The sequence below is a fragment of the Pleurodeles waltl genome, chromosome 2_1, assembly GCF_031143425.1.
Source record: "Pleurodeles waltl isolate 20211129_DDA chromosome 2_1, aPleWal1.hap1.20221129, whole genome shotgun sequence".
Taxonomy (NCBI): domain Eukaryota; kingdom Metazoa; phylum Chordata; class Amphibia; order Caudata; family Salamandridae; genus Pleurodeles; species Pleurodeles waltl.
This window is the reverse complement of record NC_090438.1, coordinates 88,502,107-88,518,253: the sequence shown is the minus strand read 5'-3', so window position 1 is coordinate 88,518,253 and position 16,147 is coordinate 88,502,107.

Genomic DNA, 16,147 nt, shown 5'->3' with positions numbered 1-16,147 from the left:
ATTCACATTCCACTATTGGAGTATATGGTTTGTGTTGCCCCTAGGCCTATTTCTACCTATTGCATCCTATTGTGATTCTACATTGTTTGCACTACTTTTCTTACTGTTACTTACCTGTTTTTGGTTTGTGCACATATCATTTGTGTATATTACTTACCTCCTAAGTGAGGGTATCCTCTGAGATACTTTTGGCATATTGTCACTAAAATAAAGTACCTTTATTTTTAGTATCTCTGAGTATTGTGTTTTCTTATGATATTGTGCTATATGATATAAGTGGTATAGTAGGAGCTTTGCATGTCTCCTAGTTCAGCCTAAGCTGCTTTGCCATAGCTACCTCTAACAGCCTAAGCTGCTAAAAACACCTCTATTTTACTAATAAGGGATAACTGGACCAGGCACAAGGTGTAAGTACCACAAGGTACCCACTATAAGCCAGGCCAGCCTCTTACAGTTCCTCATGATACATTTTATTTATATAAATGAATGTTGTGGTTGGACTGCAGGCACTAAGGAGTATGGGCCCTGAAAAACAGAATCCACTTTTCACCTCCCTGGCAATGGTCCTGCGTGCCACAGATGACTTTAGCTCCAATCTAGTTTTATTTTTTGCGCTCGTTTGTTTTTTGTTGTCTGTGGAGGAACGAAGAAACCAGTGGCTTCCAGGGTGATGGGGTTCCAAGTCCACAAGCCAGCTATTCCTTTGCCAACAGCATTTTGAATTCTGGGGCTTTGAGATTCACTTTTAACACTGTAAACATGTACTAAAAAAAAACAGCTTGCAAACCCCTGCTAACTAAAAAGACGTGACAGGCTGAAGGTCTCATACTTGACACTTTGCCTGCTTGCTGGCTATGGAGGACTTACCCTACCCAGCATGGAAGTTAAAGTTAATTACTGTCAGGTGGGCACTGCTTACTGTGGGCATTGCACCTCGTTTCTAGTGCTGAATTTCCATCTAAATAAATTGCATCCTGAGAGTTGTAGTCTTTGTTTACTTACATGAATGCTTCAGGCCAATACATGTGATAATTACTCGTAAAGAAAGCCCAGGACCTGAAGCAACAAAGGGCAATGAGCAGAGGATTCTGAAGAAACCCTGCAACAGGTTGTTGAGACCTCACTGTGATGCCGCCACACTCTGTGTGCACATACTTATGACATGAAATCTCAACCGTCCATGCAGGTGTGACCTCGGATCTACATACGTTCACATCCATAGGTTTGGAATAGTGTAGATTGCTATCACCCCTGAAGTGACAATGTTGATCTACACATGACTATATACATATATGTTAAGTGAACTACTAATAGAGCACTAAATGTAAAGTGGTGCACTTGACATCCATAATGGAGTACATTCACTGTAATGTTAGGGGATAATAATACTGTGTGGTATAACCTTATTCACTGAAATGTGATCATTTATTATAATTATATATAACCATCCTCACATTATTATTTGTGAGTGTTTACCTTTAAAACGATAACAGTTTATTTTTCATGTACACTAAGGGCCTTATTACGAACCTGGCGGTCTGAAGACTGCCAGGTTCGTGGTGGCGGTCGACCGCTGCCAATGCAGCGGTTGGACCGCCACATTCCTACTGCGGTGGTTGCGCCACGGTCGGACCGCCAGTACCACCAGGATTTGCTGTCCCGGCGTGCTGGCGGTCCTAATCTGCCAGGGCAGCTCTGCAGGCAGCACCGCCCTAGGAATTGCGACTTTGTTCTCCGTCAGCGATTTCATAGCGGTTTCACTGCCATGAAAAGGCTGCCTGGAAACAGGTGCAGGGGGCCCCAGAGGGGCCCCTGCCGTGCCCATGCACTTGGCATGCCAGGGCCCCCCTGGCCAGCACCCTCGCAATGTTCACTGTCTGTTTTGCTCGTGCATCCTGCGCACTACAACGTTGCCGCCGGCTCGATTATGAGCTGGAGACAATGCTGTAGGCCTTTTCCCGCTGATCCAGAGGGAAACCCGTAATGGGCCCGGCGGGGAGGCAGCCACAATGGTGGCAACCTCCCCGTCGGGATTTCGGCAGACGGGCTTTTCCTTCTGCCAAAATCATAATGATCCCCTAAATGTTGTTGATTAACTTTGAAAAATGTAGTTCTCCAATATATTCAATTACCTGTGCTAACAATTTATTTCATTTTCTAAGAAATATAACATGAACTTTAAACTGAGAAAGTATAATTAACATTTGTAAGCACCAGACTCCACGATGCAGGAATCCGCAGAAAACCCTTGCAATGGATTCACTCCTTCCTCATTGGGAGAACACAGAGTGAGGCTCCCACCCTTCATCCCCAAACCATCAGAAGTCAGCTGCGGAGTCCCTCAGGGCTCCTCCCTGAGCCCAACGCTCTCCAACATCTACAAGGCCCCGCTGGCAGCCATTGTCAGAGGCCACGGAATGAACATAATGTCATACTCTGATGACACACAACTCATCATATCCCGCACTGAAGGTCCGGACAAAGCTAAGAGGAACTTTCAACCCGAATGAAAGCCGTCGCCACCTGGATGAGGGAGAGCTGCCTCAAGCTCAACTCAGACAAGACTGAGCTCATCACCTTCGGAAACTCCACTTCAACCTGGGATGACTCCTGGTGGCCCACAGCGCTCAGCGCACTGCCTACTCTGACTGACCACGCCTGCAACCTAGGAATCATCCTCGACTGTTCCCTATCAATGACCCGACAGGTAAACACAGTCACCTCTTCCTTCTGGCACACCCTCCGCCAACTCAGCAAAATCTTCAAATGGATCCCGGTCGACTGCCGCAAGATAATCACCCACGCCCTAGTCACAAGCAAGCTTGACTACAGCAACGCACTCTACACCGGCACCACAACAAAGAACATCAGGAAACTACAACTTATCCAAAATGCTGCCGCCAGACTCTTCCTGAACCTCCCCCTCCAGGAACACATCTCCCAAAACCTGAGGATCCTCCATTGGCTCCGAGGGTAAACTACACACTCACACCCACAAGGCCCTTCACACCATCAGACCGGTCTACCTGAACCATCGCATCTTATTCCATAACTCCGCCAGACTCCACCGCTCCGCCCAGCAGGCACTAGCCACCATCCCACGCATCTGGAAAACCACCACCGGAGGAAGATCTTTTGCCTTCCTCGCAGCTAAGAGCTGGAACTTGCCCACACACCTCAGACAAAGCCCATCACTCACCATCTTCAGGAAGAACCTCAAGACATGGCTCTTCGAATGAGTCCCAGGCCCACCACCAGCGCCTTGAGACCCTCACGGGTGAGTAGTTGTGCTTTATAAAAACTGATTGATTGATTGATTGAATATGAATTAAATGTTCAATTGAAATATTGTCTTACTTGATATGGCTAGGCCTGAATCTTCCTTAAATGTGATTAACTGTTTTACGCTTTCTGCTAAAATGTGACGTCATTACAGGTATTTCATAAAGAGAAATCTTAGTTTGGAAATAGATGTGTAAATGTCTTATTCATAGAGAGTCTGAGAAAGCAACCTTGGAAAGGTACACAGAGAGATGAGAGAAGAAGTGACTGTCTCTAGTCATACATATTGCAACTAATGTACAAGAGAACAAGGACAGACACTTTCTCAGGACCATCTCGGGAATGCAAAGTGATGTTGCAAAGTTACAGCTTCAGACGAGAGAATATGAAACCTGAAGTGTGATGGTTTTAGGAGGCGTTTGCAGACTGATTTGCGACTTTAACTAGAACTTTCACTTATTGATTGAGGAGGAGATTCCTTTAGGCTTTAAGAGGTACAGGTCTCCGACTTTCCCCATTCGCCATGCTTTGCTGAGTGTGGCTTTGGCTTACCTTTGAATCTCTAAGAAGACTCTTGACCGAGCTTCTGATATGCTGACACGTTCACTTTTACCCTCCTTTGTTATCTTCTTTTTACCTGTAATGACATTTTTCCAAATTATTTTTGTCTTATATTTGCTTTTTACCCTTTGCCCTTATGTTGTTTAGGTTTAGACATGTTCATTGTTTAGGTTTATTAGGAGGTTCCTATTTGTCCATAGTTAACTTAGCTAGAAGATTTTTATTTGCATTAATGTGTAAAAGATTTGAGACAGCATTTGCTCTCGGAGCAGCAAATATTTTTTTTTTATGTTTTGGATTCCAGTTTTGAAGTTCCTTGTTGGTCTTATGTTAATTTGGTTGCAATATTTTTGCCGCTTTGGCTATCCCATTGCTATTCTACATTGTTACAGCATGTTTTTGAGATTTGTTTACATTAGCCTGAGTGTTTTAACATGTAATAAAACCCTTTAACTTTATTACCGACTTGGGTTTTCAGTGTGTGACCAAATTGGTTACAATGTTTAAAATAACGGATTGATTGTTGCCTAATTCCCTATTTGAACCCTGTGCAGGGATCCCAAACTTCGTCGACCTCGAATCAGAGCACAGCAGGTAAATGTTCCATTAGGGTCGCGCTCTCGGGAGCCTTGCACATGGTGTCAAAGTGTATAGAGATGAGGAGGAAGGGCATGGGCGTCAATCCACCAAAATACCAGGGGTACTGGAAGTGACATCACATGCCATCTGACCTTTACTTTGACTTACACACACATGCTTACACATACACATACATTCACACACACTCACGTGAACACACTCTCACCCGCAAACAAGTATACAGCAAACATTTAAAAGCACGTTTACTTACCTTGGCTGTCAGATAGTGTAATATTACAACTAATTGAACTCCATTTTTATTACACTAATAGTGAATATTATTCACTATTAGTGTATGGAAAAAATCACAGAAAAGTGGACCCCCAACCAATGGGAGGAGCTGCTTCTGCGTTCCAGGCACTGATTCTCCCACCTCTGAGGCCAGAGGTTGCAAAGGTGGGGCCAGGGTTTGCAAAGGTGAGGCCAGGGGTCGCAAGGAGCAAGACAGGGGTCGCAGCTGCGATCCCTGGCGACCCCTAAATGACATTTATGAAAGGGTGGGAAAGGAGAGGCACACTCACTCACTGATAACAGGTGGGAGGGGAGGCCCCTGGCCTTCCCTTCCATGGAATTCTCTCCCTCGCTCTCTTGGCAGACAGCTGGGACTGCTCACGGGGGAGGGGGCTGTGAGAATCCTCAAGGGGGGCTTCCTCACAGAGATCCCATCCCCTGCCAGAGGAGGAATTTAAGGAGAAGCTGGTACCTGGCACTGAAAGTAGCCGCAGAAACTCGCAGCTCCGCAGTCATATTTTACTGCTCGTGTTCATAGCAACTTAGTTCTCATTTAAAAAGCAAATTACACAAAAAATACAGCTTCAGTGTCAGGTAAAACCACCAGCAGTGTGTACATAAACTTTCTGACAGGAGGATATGGTAAGTGGGCCCCGGAAAAAAGTGTTCAATTATAAACAGCCCCGACACCAAGTCGTGTAAGTGATCCAACTAGTCCTGGCTTTTTGCCTGGAGCAAGTTGCATTTTTGGACTTGGTTTCACTTTTAATATTGTATCAGACAAACAAAATCCCAGCAAGCAGAGTAGTTTGACTAAAAACCCCATGCAGTGTGGAGGTGTAATGCAGAACTTCAGGCTAGTCAGCAGCCAGGAAGTAAATATAATCAAAGAAAAACGCCTGTCTGTGAGTACCCTTTTTTGGGGGGCTGTTCTCTGTAGAACTGTACCTCAACAGAGTTCTCTAGTTTTAGCATGCGTCACCAACTTATCCAGTCCTGGAATTTTCTATGCACTCTGACACAGGGCCGGCTTTAGCACTAGTGGCCCCTGTGCAACAGTCTTTTTTGCCCCCCCCCCCCCGCCCCATGACCACCTACTCAGATTCCCTCACTACCACCCGGCAGGTGTGCCCCTCATCTCTCCCTAGCTCCTCTCTCACATACTTTCATTTGTTTTAAAGCGCTTGTAAAAGCTGGGTTTACTAATCCACTCAGCTATCCACATAAAATATAGTTCTGTTGTTTACAGCAGGCATATTAACCCTCTACGCTACTTTAGGTCGAGCCAGAGCTGCCCCTAGGCAAAACTCCCATCTCTCTCCCCAGCAGGAACATTAATCACAAGACGTATCTTGACAATATATTAGTTTCCTGAAAGCTGGACGCACAAGGAACTTTTTAGCAGGTGCTTTTAGATCGCAAGGTTTGGAAGTCGTTCCTAAACGCAGCTCCCCCCTTAAATCAGCGCCTCCCTAATCCAGGTCAGCACCCGGTGCAGCCGCACCGCTCGCAAGCCGGCTCTGCCCTGACATTTGTACTTCTATTCGCCACTTTTACTACAACTACAACTCCCAGAATGCAAAGACAGATCCGGGACTGGATCAAGTATGGACCTGGGAACCTTGGGCGCTCTGCCTCTGCACCTCCCCGCGCACCACCTATTATCCTGCAGTAGGCGCTACGCCACCTTCATTTCACCCTCTGAGTGCTGGGATACTTGCACACTCCTGTGCCAGATAACTTCTCAAAAGTATTTCCAAATCTTGTGCAAAGTTGAGAGGGGCACTGCCCTTAACATTTGGTGATTGCACCGATGCTGTGTATAAGGTAAAAGTTATGTGGGCATACAGGATATACCTTTGATGATGTGCAGATATGCCAATAGGGCAGTTAAGGAGGTAATGCTATCAGAGGACCAAAAACACAGTGCATCAAATCTGGATTTTCATTTACCTTGCTTTCTGTCTTTAAATCTATAATGTGTTCCCCATTGCACACCCATATGTATACCCCTATAAATTTGTGTTTGCCTTTGTTTGTTGGGCATGCTCCAACACATTTTGCCGGGCATTCACTAGCCAACTGAATCTGTGATCCGCAGACTTCATTTTTAGTTTAATAAAGCATTTCAGACTCCGAATGGCATGGGACCAGGTTTTCAGCAGCGGTTCCTCCGTTAGGGCAGAGTAGCGTCACCCACCCTGCTGTGAGCCAAGCAAACATGAAAAATAAAATTAATTTATTACCATTTTATTTTTCACTGCGGCCAGCCCGAGCTAAGTGTGAGGGTGGAGCAAGGCCCTTGGTGACTACTCTAGTTTAAAGTGTGCATGTCAGTTTGGCCGACTGTCTTGTGAAGGCCGGTCTGACATGCACACTTTAAACCTCTTCAACCCGAGTCGAAGGTTCACGGCTTGGAATTCACCCAAAAACTCAATTTGGACCAGCAGAGTAACTTATAGCAGTGGTGAAATGTAAACAGTGTGCACACTTAAGGGTAAAGACCCGCTTTGGGCCCTCATTGCCTGATTGAGCGTCAAGCCAGCCCACTCTAGCCACTCCTGGCACTTCTCTCATGCTGGTTCGTATTATCATCAGCATGAGAGCAGTGTCTGGATTGGATAGGTGGAGTTGACTTTGTCCCCACGCCTGGAGCCACAGACTGGAGAAGAACACCAAGACATTAGGAAAGTAAACTTTTTCTTTTTAACTAAAAATGCTTTTTGACCCACTTACAGGCAGTGTGAGGATTTCACCCAACCACTTTCACATGTAAGCAGCAGCCACTGCAGGCTTTCTTTAGCAGGGCACTGAGTACTTGCTGATTTCGAATCATCTGGTAAGCTTATCCACACTCCAGCTGAGGCTCCACAGTGTTGGCGCAAGCTGCCTACACATTAGAGCGGCTGGGACAGCTAATGGCTAGCTGAGCCTATTCCTGTACTTTTGGGGGATGGAGGAGACGAGAGTTAGGGTGTCACCACTTTGAGGATCATTACAAAGCTCCCTTGAAATAGAGGGTCTGGGTGACACCGCAGACAGCTTTTTGATCCTTGAGCTCCGTGTCATTATGAGTTTTGGGAGTTTGGGTTTTGTTGTACCAGTGGCAGAGCACTCTGACACCCTCTTCAGCGTGGGTCCTCCTGTCAGAGCACTGAAAATAGGATGAAACACTGACCCCTCAAGGTGGAGACCAATGCATCATCTGGAATTTGAAGCAGCTTTGTGCTTAGCTGTGACAAGGACTGTGCTCGGCTGCTGCCCCTCGGCTGGAGAGATGCTCTATAGTAGTGGTTCCCAACCTGTGGGCCGGGGATCCCTGGGGGTCCGCAAAGCCTCCTTGACTGCTTGAAAAAAATAATAATATTAGGTCCCAGCTATCAGTAATGACTCAGTGGGGGTCCCCGTGTTCCAATAATGATTCAGTGGGGGTCCCCGAGCTCCAGTATTGATAACATGGGGGTCCACAGAAGTCAAAAGGTTGGGAGCCACTGCTCTATAGCTATTAGCCACTTAGCCACCACGTTCCTGTGCCTAAAACAACAGGTAGTTCATCTGCCCCACTGGCATATTTTTATGAACTGTCATGAACTATGAACTGTAATGTTTGTGAGCCAGTCCTAGTATGCAAGTTTTCTGGATGGATTGAAGACTACCAAAGCTGTACCCGGGCTGAGTCCTTCAAAGCCCAAATGGAAGCAGGTTAGTGACGGTCGACACGAAGTATGATACACTATACACTATTTCCGAGTGCCTCCCCCAAACCCGTCACCCCCCTATGATTGCAGCACTATATTGAAGCAGGTCTTATACCTTGTGCCACTCCTTATCTCTGCAGACCTGCAATGCTGCGTCTTCCCTCCCTCCCCCCGGGTATCCTCCGGAAGATTCTCCTCACTGACAAACCATACTAGACAGAAGATTGGTTGGGGTTAGGGTGGGGGAAAAGTTTTTTACATCTTTATAAGGAATGCAATACCTTGGCAATGACGTGACTTATAGTATATGATTATCCTCAGTGTATATGTTGACGTCTCTCATGTGTGCAACATTATTTCTATCACCTTCTGTATTGATGATACTGTTTGTTTACCTTGAAATTTGAAATGTATGCTATGATTAATACCTTTATTTATGACATGCATCTGCTATCACATGAAAACCCAATAAAGTTTGGTTTAAAAAATATATACAACAATATTTTTTTAAAAACATGATTTACCTAAAAACATATTTTTACCATCTATATTCTGTCCCATGATATTTGTGAATTAGCAATATATTTGAGACAATAGACTTCTATGCACAATAATTTTTTCTTCAATATTGTGGCAGAATGCCACCTTGAGTTAGTCCACAAGAAATATGCAATATTTAGCAATAGTAAAGGAATTCATTCTGAGGTGAACTGTGCTATTACACAGCTGTGATTCAAGCCTCTAAGCTTGCCACAACTACTCAATTTTAAACTAAGATCAGTGCAGATATCATGATGGACTACCCCTTCCCTGCACACTGAAATAAAAAGCCTTAGGTTTCCTCTAGATGCTAGTTAACCCTTGGTCCCCTAGGACAGCCACATCACCAGCAGTGGTTACATTGGACTTTCAAGAAGATTTACTCTACATATCTTTCCCCGACAATGCCGCTTCAGTCTGTATCTGGGCCTTCATAAATTGCTACCTTGGGTGCTGTAGAAAATACAGAATGTTTCTGGTCACCTTTTTCCTGAAACATATTAAAGTGTACCAAATCACTTACTGCTTCCCTTCTCTCATCTGTGCCTTTACGTTCTCTCCTACTTTCACCATGAATCCTTCTCCAAATTCCCTTCTTTCAGAAGGCGCAGGCGAGTGGTTGGACGTTGTATTTCCTGGTTGTGTGCATTCTAAATTCTCTTCCTCAAAATATCTGAGTCATTAACCCACACCTGGCCTACCGCAAGGCCATCAAGGTTTGAAGGTGCATGTTCTGTGGCAGAGCATGGGGTTAGGGGTCGCGTCTTTTGTTTCTTTATCCTCTTCCAAGTCCTCTGTGTTTTCTATGTCTGCAGTGCCCTTGGCTCTTCTTCAACTTCTTCTCTTTCCTTGACTTCTCACTTGTCCTAAGGGACTTTGGGCCAGATGTATCAAAAAACCCTTCGGTATTAGCGATTTTTAAGAAAACGCTATTACTGAGTCGCAAAATGGTATGTATCATATTTGTGATTCGGTAATAGCGATTTCTTAAAAATCGCAAATGCTATTACCGAATCGCAAATTGCGATAGCGGCCCCATTCGCACCTATGGCCTGTAGGCCCATATCTGCATTTTTTTTTTTGCATTTCCCAAATTGCGAATTCCTAACTGGAATTCGCAATTTTGGGAAATGCACACCAGGGTTCTGGGGGCCTAAGGCCCCCTCTGCTACACCCCAATAATTTTTTTTAAGTCATGTGCGGCGCACACATGCGAAAGGGGCATGTGTGTGTTACATGTCAGTTATAAAAATGCATTTTGAATGCATTTTTATAATTTGCACATGGTTACCACCAAGTTCAGCTTGGTGGTAAATAGCGATTCCTTAATACCCAATTCACATTAAGGAATTGCTTGTTACATGTGGTTTAGAAATCGCAAATAAGGATTCCTTATTTGCGATTTCTTATTTAGAGATTCGCAATTTGCGATTCTCTAAACGGGCTCGCAATTTTAAGGAATCGCTATTTTAGCGATTTCTTAAAATTGCGTTGCGAATGCCTTTCATAAATACTGAAAGGCATTTTTGCATTCGCAAACGGCCATTCGCACCGTTTGCAAATGCAAAAATGGTTGATACATCTGGCCCTTAGCTCCCTGTGTCTGAACCATTGACGAGGAAAAGTGAATGGTGGGATGCTTAAATCAATCATGAGAATTAGTAAGTACTCTTGGAAGCATTCTATTCCATATTTTATATCACTTTTTTACTGTGTCATTACAAATAGGGATCGAGAAAGAGAATCTCTCCTAGGCCCTGATCTAAAAGGGACAGCCGGACTGGAATGTTGAGCTGCAGCTGCTCCGAACGCGAACAACTCCTAACATCTTTTGTCTTTGGTATGTTAGAATATCATTAGCAAAAATATGGTCTTATGTACCAAATGAGTTCCGCTCATTTAATCCCCTTGCATTTTTCGCTTTTAGATTAGGGGGTCTGACCGCCGGACCGCCAATATGACAGTATAACAACTTCCCTGCCGGGCCAGCCGGCAGACACAATGCCGCGGCTTTGGCTTCAGCTCGCAGCGAGAGCCAAAGCCAATGTTGCCGCAGTGTGTGCGCCGGCTGCACACTTGGAATGTCTGCCGTAGCAGACAGTGCGCATTCTGAGTGTGCTGACGGGGGGCCTCTGCACTGCCCATGGACAGTGCGGGGGCCCCACTGTGGTGCATTCCCTGCCTTTCTGCAGGTCTTTCCATGGCGAGGTTCCTGCCATGGAAAGGCCGTTGGAAAAAGAAGTCATAATCAGCACAGTGGTGCCAAACTCTGCACTGCAGTGGTTGGCCATGACTTGCACTGCCACCAATCCATCTAGATCCATGATCCTGGTGGTGATCCAACCGCAAGCATTGTAATGTGGCAGTTGGATCGCCAAGGTTGCAGCGGTCCGACTGCCACCACGGGTACAGCAGTTCATGGACCGCCCTACTTGTAATCGGGCCCTATGTCATAATGGACAGAGAGTGTTAGCCCCCAGTGTCTATCTTTCAAGGTAAAGTTTGAATCTTGGCTGGTTACACATGATCAGATGAACACACGTGTGTAGCTCCTCACACTGCACATGGCCTGGGCAAGATCATTCCCACAGAAATAAAGGACATCCATATCTCTATAGCACAACACAAGAGGGGCTCCCCTTTGTAGTTTTGGAGTGGAGGAATTAGGCAGCTGTGACAATTGGGGATGGGACTGAGGCTCTCAAGAAAAGTCTTTTAACAAAAGAACTTTTCAAGTCACCATGTTGAAATGTCCCGGTATGCTGTGCAGGAGGGTTGGGGCATTGGAGAGTGATGATGTGTCACCCTAGGTTTTGGCAGAGGTAACAAGCTTCTAGAACTTTTCACCCCCGCTTAAACACCCCTGCACAAGGGAGAGACTGTTGAGGACTTTCTGCACCGGGGAGGAAGGATACTGGAGGAATGCCCAGTTGGAAGGAGAAACCAGTTGCCTCCACTGCAAGGATGAACTTTTAGACTCCAGCTGGCACCAAGGGATTAGGAGGATTTCTTCAGGTTCAGTGGTGCTGGTCTCCTTTTCCCCCGCTAAGAGACAGTAGAGGGATGTACCCAGGAGCCGGGTGACTGTGGAGGCTTTCCTGGGACTTCTGTAGAACTGGTCCTTCAGATGTATAACCTTCATCAGGAGGGGCCACTGACTCTACTCCTGACACACAGGTGTCTTGAAAGATGGCCAAAGCCATGGGCTTGGGAAGTGCGTCCGGGAGGGTATTCTCTGACGGGCTGTGGATGAACTACTGTGGTAGTCCTGAGTGAAGGCAGGTGGTAGGAGCACAGCACAGAACAGGTTCAACATCTTGAGCAGAAAATAAACCGGCTTCACAAAGAAAGATGAAGCTAGAGGCTTGAGTTTACCAGCAGGTGTAAAAAACAACCAGAATTGTATGAATGAGTGCAACTGCGCAGTAGAAAACAACAGAAGAAGCTCATTCCTCCACTGCACCAGGCAGGGGCGGTTCCTGTTTTAGGGTGTTGGAGAAGCTCATTCCTCCAGGGTACCAGGCAGGGGTGGTTCCTGCCTTAGGGTGTTGGTGCATTGTCCTACTCATATTTCGACCCCCACCAGTGCCCACTATGACATGTGAATAACATTCATAAATAAACTTAAAAACAGACTCTCAAAGTGCTGCATGTGCCCACGGCAGTCAGTCTTCAGCCACAGGAGGTTTCTATTCATCAGCACTCTGAAGGGGGTGGGGCTTGAAATTTGATAGACACCAGCGCAACGCACCTAGCTTAGGCCCACAAAGTGCGCATGTTGGGTGGATGGCTGCCTTGCTCTGGCCAGGCCGACATGCTCACTAAGGCCTCTCTCCACCTGCATTAGTGAGCGTCGGAGATTGGTCAAAGCTGCAACCCCTGGTGTACTAAAAGAGCGGGGAGTTGGCGTGCTCAAGCCAATCCTTGTGCTGCTCTGATGCTGTGTAAGAGCAAGGGAGCAGCATCTGGATTGGCTGAGACAGGGGTTGCTAGGGCTAGTCTAGGCCTCTGGTGAGGCAGCACTGGGGAGGAAGGCTCTTGCCATGCACGACCAATCACTGTGGTGACTTATTGAGAAGCCATGCAGTGTTTGGCCATTTATGTATTTGTTGGACTGGTCAGCCAGCCTGTCTCTTTTCCCGCTCTTCGTGCGCTGGGCGGTGTTTGCACAATGGAGCGGGGAAGAGAGGGAGAGCACACCCTCATGCTGCGTCTTGAGTAGCATTTTTGTTGAGTGACTCTCCGAGCCTTGTGTGATCATCAAGCCATCCCCATATGGAGTGGAGTCGAGTGCTGGACTATTGTCTCTAGTCTACAGCCACTTCAAACCCTGGGGAGCAAAAGTGGGTGACATTGTATGTGGGTGTGGCACATGAGCCTTTCTCCAAGTTCTGAGGCAAAGAAAGGCAGGCCAGTTTTTAGTGGTGTCGGGGGGAGGGAGAGGGGAGAGCAGGTTGCGACCGGGAAAGAGGGATGAGGTTGGGTATTACCATTATTCACAGCAAACGTTTAAGGCCCCACATTTTCTGCCCCTTAAACTCACATCACCTTTGCTCACTGTGGCCCACCTCCCCTGCACTCTGGATTTTCTAGCCTTTGCAGCAACAATAACTTGTATCTGGCAGAAGGGCACACTGGTAGAAGGGCACACTTTAAGAAATTAGGATGAAAAAAGCATTGTGTGCACTCAAACAGCTTCAGCGTTTAGACCAATCCTGCGTTGTTCCTCAGAACACACTGGATCCCAACACCTGAAAATGTTAAATGCTAAAACTGCCTGGTCTGAGCTTAACATCTCTTTAATCATTTTATATTGTCTACATGTGCAGAATGGTTTGCCGCCAATCCAGTGCACTCTTGTGGCTGAGCGAGTAAATGTGTTTGATAGTTATTAGTTCAAGCGTTTGTCCGTTCGAGGCAGAGTAACTACTAAAAGAGCCAAGCTCCATAAAAATATAAAATGTATACAGGGAGACTGCCCACCTCCAATGTGCTGATGAGTAACAAAATTGAGAAAAAATATGAAAGATTATGATGTGAAAGACTGCAAGTACCAGAATACATTGGGGTTTCAGCTGCTGCCTTTCTTGGTGATGTGGGGGTCGAAATGCAGTGGCTGTTCAAGCTACTGACATTAGAAAAGAAATCCACTAACTAATATAGGTTTGGCTGTTTGGGCTCCTTGTCCTACACACTCTATGGTGCCACTTGTAAGATAGACATTGTCATTTTGTTGTGAATATTAATTTCTGTTCTGCATGATACTTTTTTCATTGAGCACTTACGATGGCCTGTAAGGAAATACAGTGTAAGGTGAGATGATTACTCACCTGGGGGGTTTGTCTATGTCCCCTCCCAAATAGAGCATTTAGAATGTAGATTTATCTAGAAATAATGAAAAACAGGTCAAGTGTTAACCATGGTTCCAACAAAGCGACCCTGACTTGCAAGTCTTAAGCAAGACTTATAACCTGTGGATACCAGGCAGGTGTGTTCTGGAGCAGTGGTTCCCAACCTGTGGTCCGGTGCCCCCTGGTGGTCCATGAAGCCTCCGCTGGGGGTCCGCGACTGCTTAGAAATTTAAATAATATTAACAGATAAATAAATTGTATTTAAATTTAAACGTACTGTAAATGTCAAGGAATTTGAAATTGGAGGCTAAAAAGTAAAATAGTATCCTCAGGATGATTCGTGGGAGCAGCGCAGGAGCATCAAACAGAACATGGTATGGGTGATGTGTGCCTTTGAATTTAGAAAAGCTCCATCCTTTCTATTAAAAATACTTTTTTTATTTATATTTGTTTGCAAACTAAATCAAATGTGCTATCATTTGTGTAGGTGTTTGATGAATGCTTGTTTCTGTATTGTTTGCGTATTGTTTTGAGTTTCAAATCGTTGACAATGTTTAGGCCGGGCTCCCCGGTTTCCGGTAGTGACTCTGTGGGGGGGTCCCTGGATTCCAATAATGATTTAGTGGAGGTCCCAGGGTACCTGTAATGATACAGTGGGGGTCCACAGAAGTCAGAAGGTTGGGAACCTCTGTTCTGCAGGGTTTGCAAGGCAGCAGCAACAACAGCCCATCCTGTGGCATTAGTTGGTTTCTGCCATTGCTCACATCCATAAACCAAGCGAAACACACCAAGATAAGCCCCTAACCTTTGTACATCAGTTAGTATATAAATTGATGTGTGCACAATGAAATGCTTTCTGTGTGGCACTTACATGAAAAATTTACACTGGTTTGACCTGAAAGTAATTGATTAATTTGTTCCAAAGGCGTAGGATGCAGACCACGAGCGTGCCCACGTAGGATGCAGACCACGAGCGTGCCCACCCCCGGATAACAGTTGACATCAGAGCGATTCCTCACCCTCTTGGTGGGCCTCCAGAAGAACGAGATGCAGGGGCTCCGACACTCCTGTATCTCGGGGTTATTCCTGGGCTATGTGCTGAAAGTGCGTGTGGGGTTCACAAATTAGCGAGTGCACATAAGGGGTCAGTCACACGTGAATGGGAAGGACAGGCAAAAAACCACGGTTTTCTCAATTCTTGCATTTCCTGTATTTACAAACAGTGCACTTGTGCAATTTGCATGCGTTAGTTTTTTTCTGCCGAAAATCGTGGCTAGAAACACTCGCGCACTGAGGGCAGACGGTCATCTCACTACGGAGACAAACAGCAGTTTGCACCAACAATGGAATGTGCAGCTCCATCGGATTAGGGACCAAGGGCCATATGTACTAACACATTTTCCCATTGACACAGAACACAGAAAACCCTTTGCTACATCTGGCCCTAAGAGTTCATAGGCCCAAATAAAGACGTATATAATTAGCAACCAGCACATACCAGCACAACAGCCACTAAAACATAAAGCCTGCTAACACACGCAAACAGAAGCACTCGCACACAAACACACAACCACTTGTACACAACTACTCAATCACACGACCACTGTATGAAAAGGTAAGTGTTACACATATGCAGCTGATGCAGATGCCGCAAAGCGCTCTGAGGATGAAAATAAACATTATCTAAATACATGCCTGAAACCTGATAAACTTCCAGACCCTGCCTGAAGATATACACAAATACTTTTTTTAACCATGCGCATAGGCCAGTGTTCTAGCTCAGTACTGTGGGGGTCATTACGAGTTTGCTGGACGGAAAACTCCCTCTGCCAGACTCCAGACAGG